General features: G+C 34.5%; 1 protein-coding gene across 1 annotated transcript in view; it reads right to left on the bottom strand.

Annotated features, from left to right (window-relative positions):
- Positions 1–12747, bottom strand: part of Tmem135 (transmembrane protein 135) — a 229500-nt gene that overhangs the window by 109318 nt on the left and 107435 nt on the right. The window lies entirely within an intron of this gene.

The following is a 12747-nucleotide window of genomic DNA, read 5'->3' as shown; positions in this document are numbered from 1 at the left end:
GGAAAGTCTGAAGTTATGGTTCATTTAGACTTATCACCGCTAATCTGAACAGTAGTATGACCATGTTGAGTCAATATTTAGAATAGTATTTCATCAGATAAAATACACACTGTTGTTAGGTCATATATAAGTGTGTTTTAGGTTTCATATATCCACAACTGAAACTCCTATTCAACACAGAGTACTAATTCGAGTTATTCATTCTATAAAAAATTAACAGGATACTTATACTATGCTACAGATGAATTAGAGAACAAACTAGATAAATACTAATTTGTAAGCTTAAAAAAGCTCCTGTTCTATAGAGCATTTGTAAGTATAAGTACATATTGCTCAAACTGTGTTGCATCATTCACTTTGGAGGTAAAAGTTCATCATATGAACTAGAAATCTTTGTTTTTCTTTTTCTGTGTGTGTGTGTGTATGTATGCACACTACTAAAAGAACAGCATTAAAATAACTATTTAGCTGGTTCTTCTCCCTCTACTTTCCTTCTACCAATCAGATATATTCCCCTAAAGAATCAGACATATAAAAAAATGCATACCAACTCAAGAAAAAGATGGGCCAAAATCATCAAATTCCACAGAGGACCTTGTGGTCTCTTAGATTCTATACTATCTGCTTACTTTCTATCTTCTTTTCCTGGTTAATTTAGATACACTTCTCAACCTATACATCTTACTGAGGCCATGACTAGGAAGCTTAGAAACGTAAGGCCAAGTACAAAGAACTTCACAATAACCATGACATCTCTTGCTTTAAACATATCTATGAAGCAAGAATGCATTAAGAGTATATAGCTACATGATGGTAAAAAAAAAAGAGTTTATTTAAATGACATGACAAATGCAACTTCATTAAAAATTTCATTTTCTAAAAGGCAGTAGTTGTTCTACAAAGTTCTAAGATTTTGAAGTTCTAACACCTGCACCTGACCTGGAGCAAATTAAGTAGCCTCTGACCCTCTGTTTTAAATTTATAAAATGGGACTAAGAATGGTGTGTAGAGCTGTATTGAGGACTTAATGAAATAATAAACTTATAAACAGGACTTAGCATATTACTTGGCACAATGAGGTTCAATAAATGCTGGTGATTATAACTTGGAAAATGTATGCTTTTAATTAAATAAACAACATAACTTAATGGCAAATTATTAAACTGGAAACATATGTCCTTGAACCCCAAAGACAAATCTATGAGATGCCTGGAAAGTTTACTGAACCTAGATCAGGTACAGCAAAGGTCACAGGAAATAGGAAAACAATAATTATAAGGCAAGAGGGTCACAGCATAATATGCAAAAGCAATACAAAGGCACAATTATTAGTTTCACCAAATCTAAGCAAAACTTTGTAAAGCTCAGTTTATACTGAGTCTCCACAAAAGGCCAAAGTCTAAAGCAAATATCTCATGGTAGTGAACTAAAACATATCGTAGGTACATGGTATAAAAATTTCCCTACCTTCCTTCCCTCATGCTTTGTTCAATTTCCCTTTAATTCTGTTCTGAAATCATCCAATTTAATCAGAAAACTCCCTTCAATATTGGTAGCTAGGAACTACTATGCCATCTCGTGCCTTGACTAGAAAAAAATGCATACCTTCATAATGTTAGGTATCAGAACAGGGTAAGAACAAAGAATTTTGATTAGTCCCTAAATGAGCTATCCACACAACAGATTTTACCATACATATTAATATAAAATAACATGTTCACCATGTAATTCTAGTGACTCAGGAAGATGAGACCCAGAGATCAGTGCTTCAAAGCTAGGGAAGAAGTCTTTGAGATTGTATCTCCAACTAACCTGTAAAATGCCAGGCAGGAGGTAGAAAACTGTATATTTGTCTTCCATGTTTCTTCATGTTTTTCTCCATGTTTTATAAGCAGGCACATTTTGTTCCAAATTATCTTTCATGGATATTTGTGTGTAGTGGAAAGTGATGAAAGATGGAAATATGTTGATGCTCTGAGGCAAAAAGGCAGGCATGCTTACTTGCCAGTATAAAAAATAAACAAGTTACACCAAGTATTACAATGAAACCTTCTTGTTCTATTAATGTATGCTAATTATTTTGGGGTGGGTGTCCGGTTATGGGGCCTGAACTCTGGGCCTGGGCGCTGTCTGTCCCTCAGCTCTTCAGCTCAAGGCCAGCGCACCACTTCTGGCTTTTTTCTTTTTGCTTATGTGGTGCTGAGGAATCGAACCCAGGGCCCCAGGCATGCAAGGCAAGCGCTCTACCACTGAGCCTCCTTCCAAGCTCTGTATACTAATTTTTTAAAGACCAAAATCCCCCACTTTCAAGGTTGCACTGTACAGTAATCTAAAATAATTTCAGGTGTCACTTGGCCTTCTTCACTTTGCTCTGTGACAAATACTGGTCAAGAAAACAAGGCAATACTCCCCCCCCACACACACACACACAAACTATTACTATTGCTATGAGTAATGTCAATTTTTGTTTCAAACAAGAAATCTCATGGCTACTGACAGGTTCATTTATTAGTCTATAAGTAAGATAAAAATCTCAGGCACTTTATAATTATTAATAATAATTCTATTTGCCAAAGAAGGTAATCATAAATCACTTAATTTCAAATTATAGTTTCCTGTATAATAAAATAGAACCTACTTTAAGTACTAAACAATGAGAAAACTGAATTTAGCAAATTGCTTGACAGTGAATATCAATCATTATTTACTGCAACATGTTGTAAGTGTAAACAATATAAAGTATGTTTTATACACACACACATAAAACTGCCACTTGTTTCTCAAGAGTTACATATGCTAGTAAAAATGTAAAATGTGGGGCTGGGAAGGTGGCTCATTGATAGATCGCTTGCCTTGCATGCATGAGGCCCTGAGTTCGATTCCTCAGCACCACATAGGCAAAAAGAAAAAAGCCAGAAGTGGCACTGTGGCTCAAGTGGTAGAGCGCTAGCCTTGAACTGAAGAGCTTAGGGACAGCACCCAGGCCCAGAGTTCAGGCCCCATGACGGGATCCCCCCCCCAAATTAGCATACATTAATAGGACAAGAAGGTTTCATTGTAATACCTGGTGTAACTTGTTTATTTTTTATACTGGCAAGTAAGTATGCCTGCCTTTTTGCCTCAGAGCATCAACATATTTCCATCTTTCATCACTTTCCACTACACACAAATATCCATGAAAGATAATTTGGAACAAAATGTGCCTGCTTATAAAACATGGAGAAAAACATGGTATGTTTTAAATGTAAAATGCTGAAGTGGTAAAAGGAGGGGTTTTTTTTGTTTGTTTTTTTTGGGGTCCGGTCATGGGGCCTGAACTCTGGGCCTGGCCGCTGTCCCTCAGCTCTTCAGCTCAAGGCTAGCACTCTACCACTTGAGCCACAGTGCCACTTCTGGCGGCTTTTTTCTTTTTGCTTATGTGGTGCTGAGGAATCGAACCCAGGGCCTCAGGCATGCAAGGCAAGCACTCTACCACTGAGCCACCTTCCCAGCCCAAAAGCAGGTATTATTTATCAATTTCTTTTTTTAAAAAAATTTATATACATTTTTATCCCCCATTGTATTGAATAAATGTAACTGTATGATAGGGCTCAGAAATGCCCCTTTAAATGCTATTAAAATAAAGTTCCCAGATTAATATATTTTATTAATGATATTAATATATTTTAGCAAACTATGATTTTTTTTCACTTAGTTATTATGAATTTTTTTTCAGGTGTCAGTTTTCTAAGAACATGAAGGGGAAAAAAGCACACTAACATGAACAAAATTCAATTCCCACATTTCCCAAACCAGAGGTTTTTATAATGGACAGCTGACATTAGCTGTCATCATATGATAAAAATAACTGCTCCAACTCAAGGTTATACTTCTGACTGCATCAGTAATAATGACTGCATATACAGTCACAAAGTTACAGAGGGATGGGTATCAACAAACACCTTTTACTGAATAAAAACTTGGAATTGGCTAATTTAAACTGTACCTACTGACACTCTAGTTACAATCTCAGTGAGGTGGCAATATCTACTAGAAAAACTCCTTACATTTTCTAATTTGTTTTCCCTACAAAAAAGTTAATGTAAAAAGTAAAACGATACTAATTTTAGCAAAAATTGTTACACATGAAATTACAACATACATTTATGCAATCCTTGTCCAAAAATGTAATGATGTACCACAGCATAATCTTCTTGGATTCAAATTCTGAATTTATAAATTCCTTGCACTGTAGTCTTGGGAAAGTTACAAAATCTTTCTCCTGGACACTTCAGGTATCAAAAATGAAAGAAAAAAAAAAGCTCTATTTTGGAAACTTAAAAAAAAAGCTAAGATTATTCATCACTTAAAAGAAATAAACTATCAAACCAAGAGAACACATGGAAAACTGCATACTGTGATTTAAGTATGCTACTTAAATGTCTTATTACTAAGTGAAAGAGAACAATCTGAAATGGCTATATACCATATGATTCTACCTATATGATATTTGAGAAAAAATAAACTATGGAGATAGTAAAAAGACTATGGTTCTTAGGGAATTTGACAGAAAAAGGGATACGATTTTTAGGATAGTAAAAGTATTCTGAATGAAATATAATAATAGATGCATATCGTTATACATTTGTCAAAACCCATAGGAAATATACTACCAACGGTGAGCCATAATACAAACCCATGGACTTTGGAAATAATTGATATGTCAATGTAGGTCTTTGCTCATACCAAATGTGCCACTTTGGTAGGGGTTACTGATCATGGAGGATGGCTGTACATGCACAGTAGCAAAGGATATAAGAGAACTTCCTGTATTTTCCAGGAAACTTTGGGACCAACATGAAACTGCTCTAAAAATTAGAGTTTCTGATTAAAACAAAAATACTCAAATTAAGAAATCATAATCTAACTTCACAGTATTTTGACTACCTAGAATTCTAAGTTTTCTAAAAAATGAGATAATTCAAATATCCCCTTTATGATACTTTTCCATTGATTTTTTTGTGTGTGAAGTTAGACAAAAGCTAAAGCCCTGTAAGGCCTATATGACAAAAACTTAGGTGGGTAAGTCATTTATTATTGAAAGTACAAATTGTGCTATGTTATCCCATAATTAAGTAACATTACTTCTCCTCTTTGCCCCCTGCCCCCAGTCCTGGCACTTGAACTCAGGGCCTAGGCACTGTCCCTGAGCTTCTTTTGTTCAAGGATAGCACTCTACCACTTGAGCCACAGTGCCACTTCTGGCTTTTTCTGTGTATGTGGTACTAAGGAATCGAACCCAGGACTTCATGCATGCTAAGCAAGTACTCCACCACTAAGCCACATTCCTAGCCCACATTACTTCTTTAAGACAATAACTGAGTTAAATTTTTCATAATTACAAATTGCAATGAGTGATTGTTAAATTATTAATGAGATTTACAAAAGGAAGCAAATTATACTGAAGATTAAAGTAAAATTAATTGTAAGCAGAGGCACTCCAAAAAAAAAAAAAAAGATTCAAGGGTTAATAATGGCAAATTACTTTTTTGTCACTTTACAAACCCAAATTCTTTTCTTCTTTCTTCACTTATCCTTACTCTACAGTTTCTTCAAAATGCCTCAACTAGAAATCTGAACGTATCCACCTCATGCCCTAGAGCTCAGTAATTTTTAAATATTACTACAGTATGCTCAGTTGAGTAAATTACTAATAATGCAAGTTCAGAGTCAGAAGTTCCAGAGTGAATGCTTGCACATGAAACAGGGCTCTGAGTAGAGGTCACAACTTCTATGTTTATAGCTTCCCCATACAATTAGTCTTGCAGCTGCACTTGATTGGTTTTTGACATGAATGTGCTGTCTGAAAGAGGTCAATGTAGGGAGGTTTCCATTCTTTTAACACTCCCCCCTAACTTACCCTAGTTAGAAACATTAAACCACTTGTAATAGCATTAGGCAAGGAGTTCCCAGTGTCTAGACTTTAGAAATTTCTCTGCCATCAGTGCTGCACTATTTAGTTTGTAAAAGGTAGACTGAACATGTTCCTTTTCATGACTAGCTCTTTGAAAATACAATTTAAAGTTGATTATCAAGTAATAGCTGAAATTTCTAGTGATGTTACAACATTTCAGCAAAAACAGAGCTTTTTAAAAAATGAAGATAACTGTAAACTTACTCTGTGGGGTTAAATTCTTCTCCTCAAAATATATTAACAATTGTTTTCACTAAAGTAGAAATGAAGAGTCATTTATAGCAACAATTGTAGTACTATAACAAAGATAATGATTAATATAAGAAACTGAAATCCTTAAAGTACTTAGGGAATGAATTAATTTTCTAAAAAATGGTTCCCTTAGAATTTCACAAAATTTTCCGAATATCAAAAAAAGAACAATGCAATGTAAACATTTTTCTTTTTCCACCATGACTTGTAAAAATGGATATTCTTAGTCAAACAAAAATACTGTGAAAAAAGTATCAAATAGTAATAGTTAAAATAGGGGAAATTTTTAAGCAGACATATCTACTTAAAGGCATTACATAGAGAGAAAACACCCAATGAATAAACTGCACTTCTCTCACCTAATTAGCCAGTTGGGAGACTGGCTTAAGTGCACATGGCAAGACACGCTAATTGCCAAGAAAAGCCAATTGGTGACTAAAAATGGTAGCTTGAAAAAAAAAACTTCTGTAGTTTAAAAAACAAACTGTTAGAGTAAACAATGGCATTTTTATGCCTAAGCCTCCACTTTGTTTTCAAATATGGCATGAATTTAAGTGATCCTAATTAATTAACATTATCTTTGCCAATTGTCTTTAGTTCATTATTAGTAAAGCTGCCATTTGCCTTCCATTCTTCTGGTATAGGCTTTTAGTGGAAACTTAATCTACTAGAGGATGATCACTATGGAGATTTGACAGATTTTAACAACTGCTAACAAACACTCATGGACTAATATGGTAACACTGTTATAAAAGGACTTCTCTGATATTAACTTCAAAAAAACACCTTTGGGGGATGTGTATATAAAATGGTATTAACTTGATGCTGAGGTGATAGCTGCAGAAACCCTGAGTTCAAACCCTAGTACCACTACATACACACATGCATACCTGCATGTACACAAACACACACCTACATACATGTATACATATGCATATATACGCATATGTATACATATATAAACGTAAGGAATTTTAGAGGATACCTATTTCTTCAGCTCAGACTTTATTTTTCCACTGTGTAACTTGAAATCAGAGCTTAGGCTCTGTTCCTGGGCTCTTTTTTGCTCAAGGTTAGTGTTCTATCACTTTGAATTTACTGGAGATAGAGGAGTCTCATGGACTTTCCTGCCCAGACTAGCTTTGAACCACAATCCTCAGACCTCCACTTCCTAAGTAAGAAGGATTACAGGCATGAGCACTAGCACCCAGCCAGCTCAGAATTTTGGCTTTTATCCCAATATTAAGTCATTTTTAATTATTACAAAATAAACAAGTCTCTTAGCTTATTAAAAACAATCTACATATGTCCTATCAATTCTACACAGGACTTTTAAAACATTATAATCTAACATTTTATATGTACATACCCACATCACATTCCAGTATAAACTAGATAAGAGTGGTAACAATTTGTTTTCCTATTGGAGCACTTCTAAACAACTATTATATCAACTATCTAATATATCAAATCCATTATTCACACCAAAGAGGGGGAAGGAGGAAAGAAGGGATGCTTTATTTGTCAGACAGAGAAAACTACACTACATAGTAATGTAAATACTTGAGAATATCTATACTTATTCTAAAGATCCCAGAAAAAAAATATTCTCTTGAAAGCAGAATGCATGACTTTTAATTTAGCTGTGTATAGAAGTTGGTATAGAATAATATACATTTTAATACATAACAAAAATGCAAGCAATGGAAAAGCTGAATAATAACCACTATGTATCCTGACTTTTAAATAATATAAATCATTTCCTCTTTCAAATCTATACTGACATAGGCCTTTGGTTTTACTCTTACAAACAAAGTAGTTTCAAGGCTAGGACTGCCTCAACATAAAGTCAAAATTTGTACATTCCAGTATAAACTAAATAAGCATGCATAGTACTAGAAGTTGTTCTTCTAGACATCCAAGTCAGAGCATCAAAAACCTTTTTCAAATGCTAAAATGATCCTTCATCATTCCATGGCTTTTTGCATATATGTTATTATAGCACTAAGCTTAAATGATCACCTTCTTGTACCTATCAAAATAAAAAGAAGTCTTGATGTCATTCAATATTTGTTCAATGATTTACAAAACTAGTTATACAGTAAGATATTGTACCTTTTTAGGTATCTCTGAAAACTGTCATTTCTTTTATTGATACCTGTGACACAGCCAGCATATTTCATGGGATAGAGGCTCACCAATCATTTTTTATATTCACTGGGGGAAAAAAATAGGAATGAAAAGGAAAATGAAATAGGAAAGAGTAAGAGAAGAAAGGATGGAAAGAAGGGAATGGGGACAGTAGACAAAGGAAGGGAGGCAAAAAATGAAAGGCAGAAGCAAGGACAAAGAAACCAAAAGAACACAGACATAAAATTATTTCATTTCAGAAAGTGTCCACGCTGACTTGTTTCTTATTTGTTGTTGTTACCTGGTTTGGTTGATCCCTAAAATATTCTAATATTTTCAAGAATTCTGAAGTTCCTGCTCTGATGAACTACCTTCTCAAAAAAAAAACAGATATAAAATGGGTATTCTCATAGAAATAGAAACAAATAGAAATAAAACATTTAAAACTAGATTTTAAGATGGAATTAATGTTTTCCTGATTTCCCAATAAATACAAATGTCCATTTTCTACTGGTCATTTCAAAGTATAATTTTTAATGGGGTCTTCTTTTTTTATTTTTACTTTTTATTGTGAACATACTGTACAGAGGGGTTACAATTTCATGGGCAAGATAATGAGTACATTTCTTATCAAGCATTGCAGCATCCTCCTTTGTTTACCCTTCACTTTAATGGGGACTTCTAATAGACACTTACTTCTAGAAATAAAATAGATTACTTTTTCATCCTAATTAGCAGTATATTTATATGAATTTGTAAATATGTAGTTAGAATTTAACTTTACACCCAAAAGTGACACTTTTTAATAAACAATATACAAAACACTCACCATAAATAAAACATGAGAAACTATCAACAGTAACATAACTAGTAAGGTACAATCGTGGAATAAGCTGTATCTTGTCAACAGCAAATTTTGCTAAGAGACTGCTCTGTTTCATATGTCAAATTAAAGCTACCATTCTCTTTCTTGTTTCAGATGCACAAATACTTAGGCATACTGCAGCTTAAGAAAAGGGAATTTTCTGTTTTATGGGAAAGCACAAAGGAACAAACTCTCCTTTAACTGACAGGTGACTTCATAATAGTCTGTAGAAGACTCATGTTTCCATTGATGATGAACTAGAATTGCTTATTTGCACTGCAGTGTAGAATTTAATCTTGTGGTGATCAACCTTTTATCTGCATCAAGAAACTTCTAACAAGAGTAAAAACCTTGATGTGCCTGAAGATAAACATAGCCCAGACTTGAGCCACACAATATTCCTTCTCTTTAAAAACTGTAAATAAGAATTACCTTTTCTTCTTAGTGTGGAGAATTGCTAACTACATTTCATCAATATCCCTCCAATGTTCTAAATCTCTGATGTTTAAAAATCAATATTTAAGAGTAGTACTAAATGCCTCAAAACATATAGGGATTCACAAAATAGTTCAAATCAATTCTGGGACAGTAATTTTCATGAAAATTATTAATGTCTTTAAAAGCCCTCTAATATACAGACTATTATCCCAATTGAAGGATTATGTAATAATATCTAAAGTTCAAGTTTCATTGAAAATTTCACTCAGTCTTGGCTTTGTCTTATCAGGAACCTCAGGAAATACTGAATAAGTGGCTAGATTGTGCACCATTACATTTGCAGTCAACTTCCTGACAACTATGAAAAGGTCTTCCTGTAAAACTAAGCCTTAATTTGAGGCCCCACTCCTATCAAAGTCCCCAAAAATAATGGCTGAAACTATGCATGGGGGAGGGGGGGCAATCCACCAGTCATCTACCTAAGCATGATATAGACAAGCTACAATTTTTAGCACAGAAAAACTGATAATGCCAAAAAAGCAAACATACTGATGGCTATGATTTTATCATTTTTAATAAGTCACCTACTTAGAAAAAGCATGCTAAGAATTCTCAATTTTTAAAAAAATTGTTATAAGTATTATTTTAACTTTTTTACTATTAATATTATGAGTAGAAATTTTTAAAATACATGTTTTCTTTACCAACACTTCAAAACAACTGAATGGTATTGTTCCATATAAGTTTAAAGCTTCCATAAGCTGTCTTTTTATCACAGTAACAAGATTTAGCAAGTTATATATATCCAGACTTCAGGGTCTGGGCACTATCCTTGAGCTTCTTTTTTCTCAAAGCTAGCACTCTACCATTTGAGCCACAATACCTCTTCTAGTAGGCTAGCAATCTACCATTTGAGCCACAATACCTCTTCTAGTATGCTAGGTAAGCACTCTACCACTAAGCCACATTCCCAGCTCCATGCCCTGTATTTTTAACTGCTTTTTGTTTTAACACCAAAGAACATCAACATTAACAGAAATACTCTAAGCAACTGTTGACAATACTAAATATGGAAAAATAATTTTTACTTCTGTCCAGGTAGGGAATTAACCTTCATAAATATACAGATTAAAATGTATCTTAGCAACTCAGGAAGGCTGTGAGGATCAAGGTTCAAAGCCAGCAACAGCAAGAAAGTCCCTGAGACTCTTATCTCCAATTAACCTTCCAAATAGCCAGAAGTAGAGCTAAAGCTCAAGTGGTAGAGCACAAAACTTGAGCAAAGAAGATCAAGGTTCAAGGCCAAGGATAGGCAAAAAGAAGAGGAGGAAGAGGAGAAGGGGGAGGAGGAGGGAGCAAGAAGGAAGAAGAAGAAAGAAGGAAGGAAGAAGGAGGAGGAAGATGGAGGGAGGAAGATGGAGGAAGGAGGAGGAGGAAGAAGAAGCAGCAGCAGCAGCAGCAGCCAAGCACTGCTACTCACAAGTCTGAGATCTGAGGATTGTGGTTTGAAACCAGCCCTGGCAGGAAAATCCATGAGACTCTTATCTCCAATTAACCAGCAAAAAAAAAAAAAGAATCACAAATGGCACTGTGGCTCAAAGTGATAGAGCACTAGCCTTGACTGAAAGAGGTCGGAGATAGCACGCAGGCCTGGAGTCAAGCACCATGACTGACAAAAAAAATAATAATTCTGACAGAATTGCAATAAACTGGATAGCTGATTTGGAGTCTTTCAAATATTCATTCTCTAGATACTCACTGAAATTCATATTTTAATAAACTTTCTCGAGAAACAATGTCTACTTAAGGTAATTTTACTTTATGTGTCTCACTCTAGTAAAATGCTATACTTAATTTGTAAAACCTGAAGTGGCTAACTATAACATGGGTTGAAAGTTTTAGAAAAAAAAAAAAAACAGTATCCAGCCCATATTATATAACATACATGCTCTATTTTAGTAAGACATAATTCATCTATTCAGGTTATGCAAATGCTCAACTTACAATCCTATCAAAAATCAGCAAGATAATTTTTTAAATGCCACATCACATGTGACTTATGAGATATTGTAGATTCTTCCATACTCAACAACAGAGAAACTATTCTTTTCTCTATCTTCAATGAAAACTCAAAATAATACAGGGTTAGGTTTTCCATTCTCTCTCAAATTCCATACTTTCAATAACCAGAAAATTAAGAATAAAAAAGTAATCATTTTAGGGATGGGAATGTGGCTTAGTGGTAGCATGCTTGCCTAACATGCATGAAGCCCATGGTATGATTCCTCAGTACCACATAAATAGAAAAAGCCAGAAGTGGTGTTGTGGCTCAAGTGGCAGAGTACTAGCCTTGAGCCAAAGAAGTTCAGGAATAGTGCCCAAGCCCTGAGTTCAAGTCCCAGGACTGGCAAAAGAAAAAAGAAAGAAATCATTGTAACTAGTTTAATGTGTTTGTGTAGTTTATAACTTAATTTTTCAATACAAAAAAATGCATGCGTATATGAACTAGCATGCATGTGTGTATGTACACACACACACACACACACACACACACACACACACACACCACCTTCCACTTCAAGAAAGTGGACTAATCAGGTGTCTAAAGCAAGAGGATCATTTGGCTCACAATTTCAAGATCAGCCTGGACAACACAGCAATTATTATTACCAAAAGTAATCATAATAATAGTGAAAAAAATTAAGAAGTGGAACTAAAGATGCATAAGAAACTAAACCTTAACTATAAAAGACAATACTGGCAAAAGTCTGAGGCATTATTATACTAAGAGAAATCTACAAACATCTTTGCCCAGTAACAGTCTGGAGAGATTCCTCTTTAAAATTTGCAAGCTAGCATATAATAAGTTGGACTAGGGTACTGCAGATATCAGCACTAGGCGAGAAGTGTGCATGTTCAACAACAGCTGAGAGTTGTCTTGTAGTATGGTATTGTGTTGGTTTAAGAAATAGCAGCTTTCACAGCACTTCACTCAACAAAGCTCTACACTTTACTTTTTTTTTAATTCATCCATAAAAAATGTTTCCTTTTGGGTGAAGCTGCAATTCCTTTCTTGCTAAGTGAAATTTAAATAAATAAATTACAGGGC

The sequence above is a fragment of the Dipodomys ordii genome, unplaced genomic scaffold (genome assembly GCF_000151885.1).
Source record: "Dipodomys ordii isolate 6190 unplaced genomic scaffold, Dord_2.0 Scaffold22, whole genome shotgun sequence".
Lineage (NCBI taxonomy): Eukaryota > Metazoa > Chordata > Mammalia > Rodentia > Heteromyidae > Dipodomys > Dipodomys ordii.
Note: the sequence above shows the minus strand (reverse complement) of the source record. Positions and strands in the feature narration are given on the sequence as shown.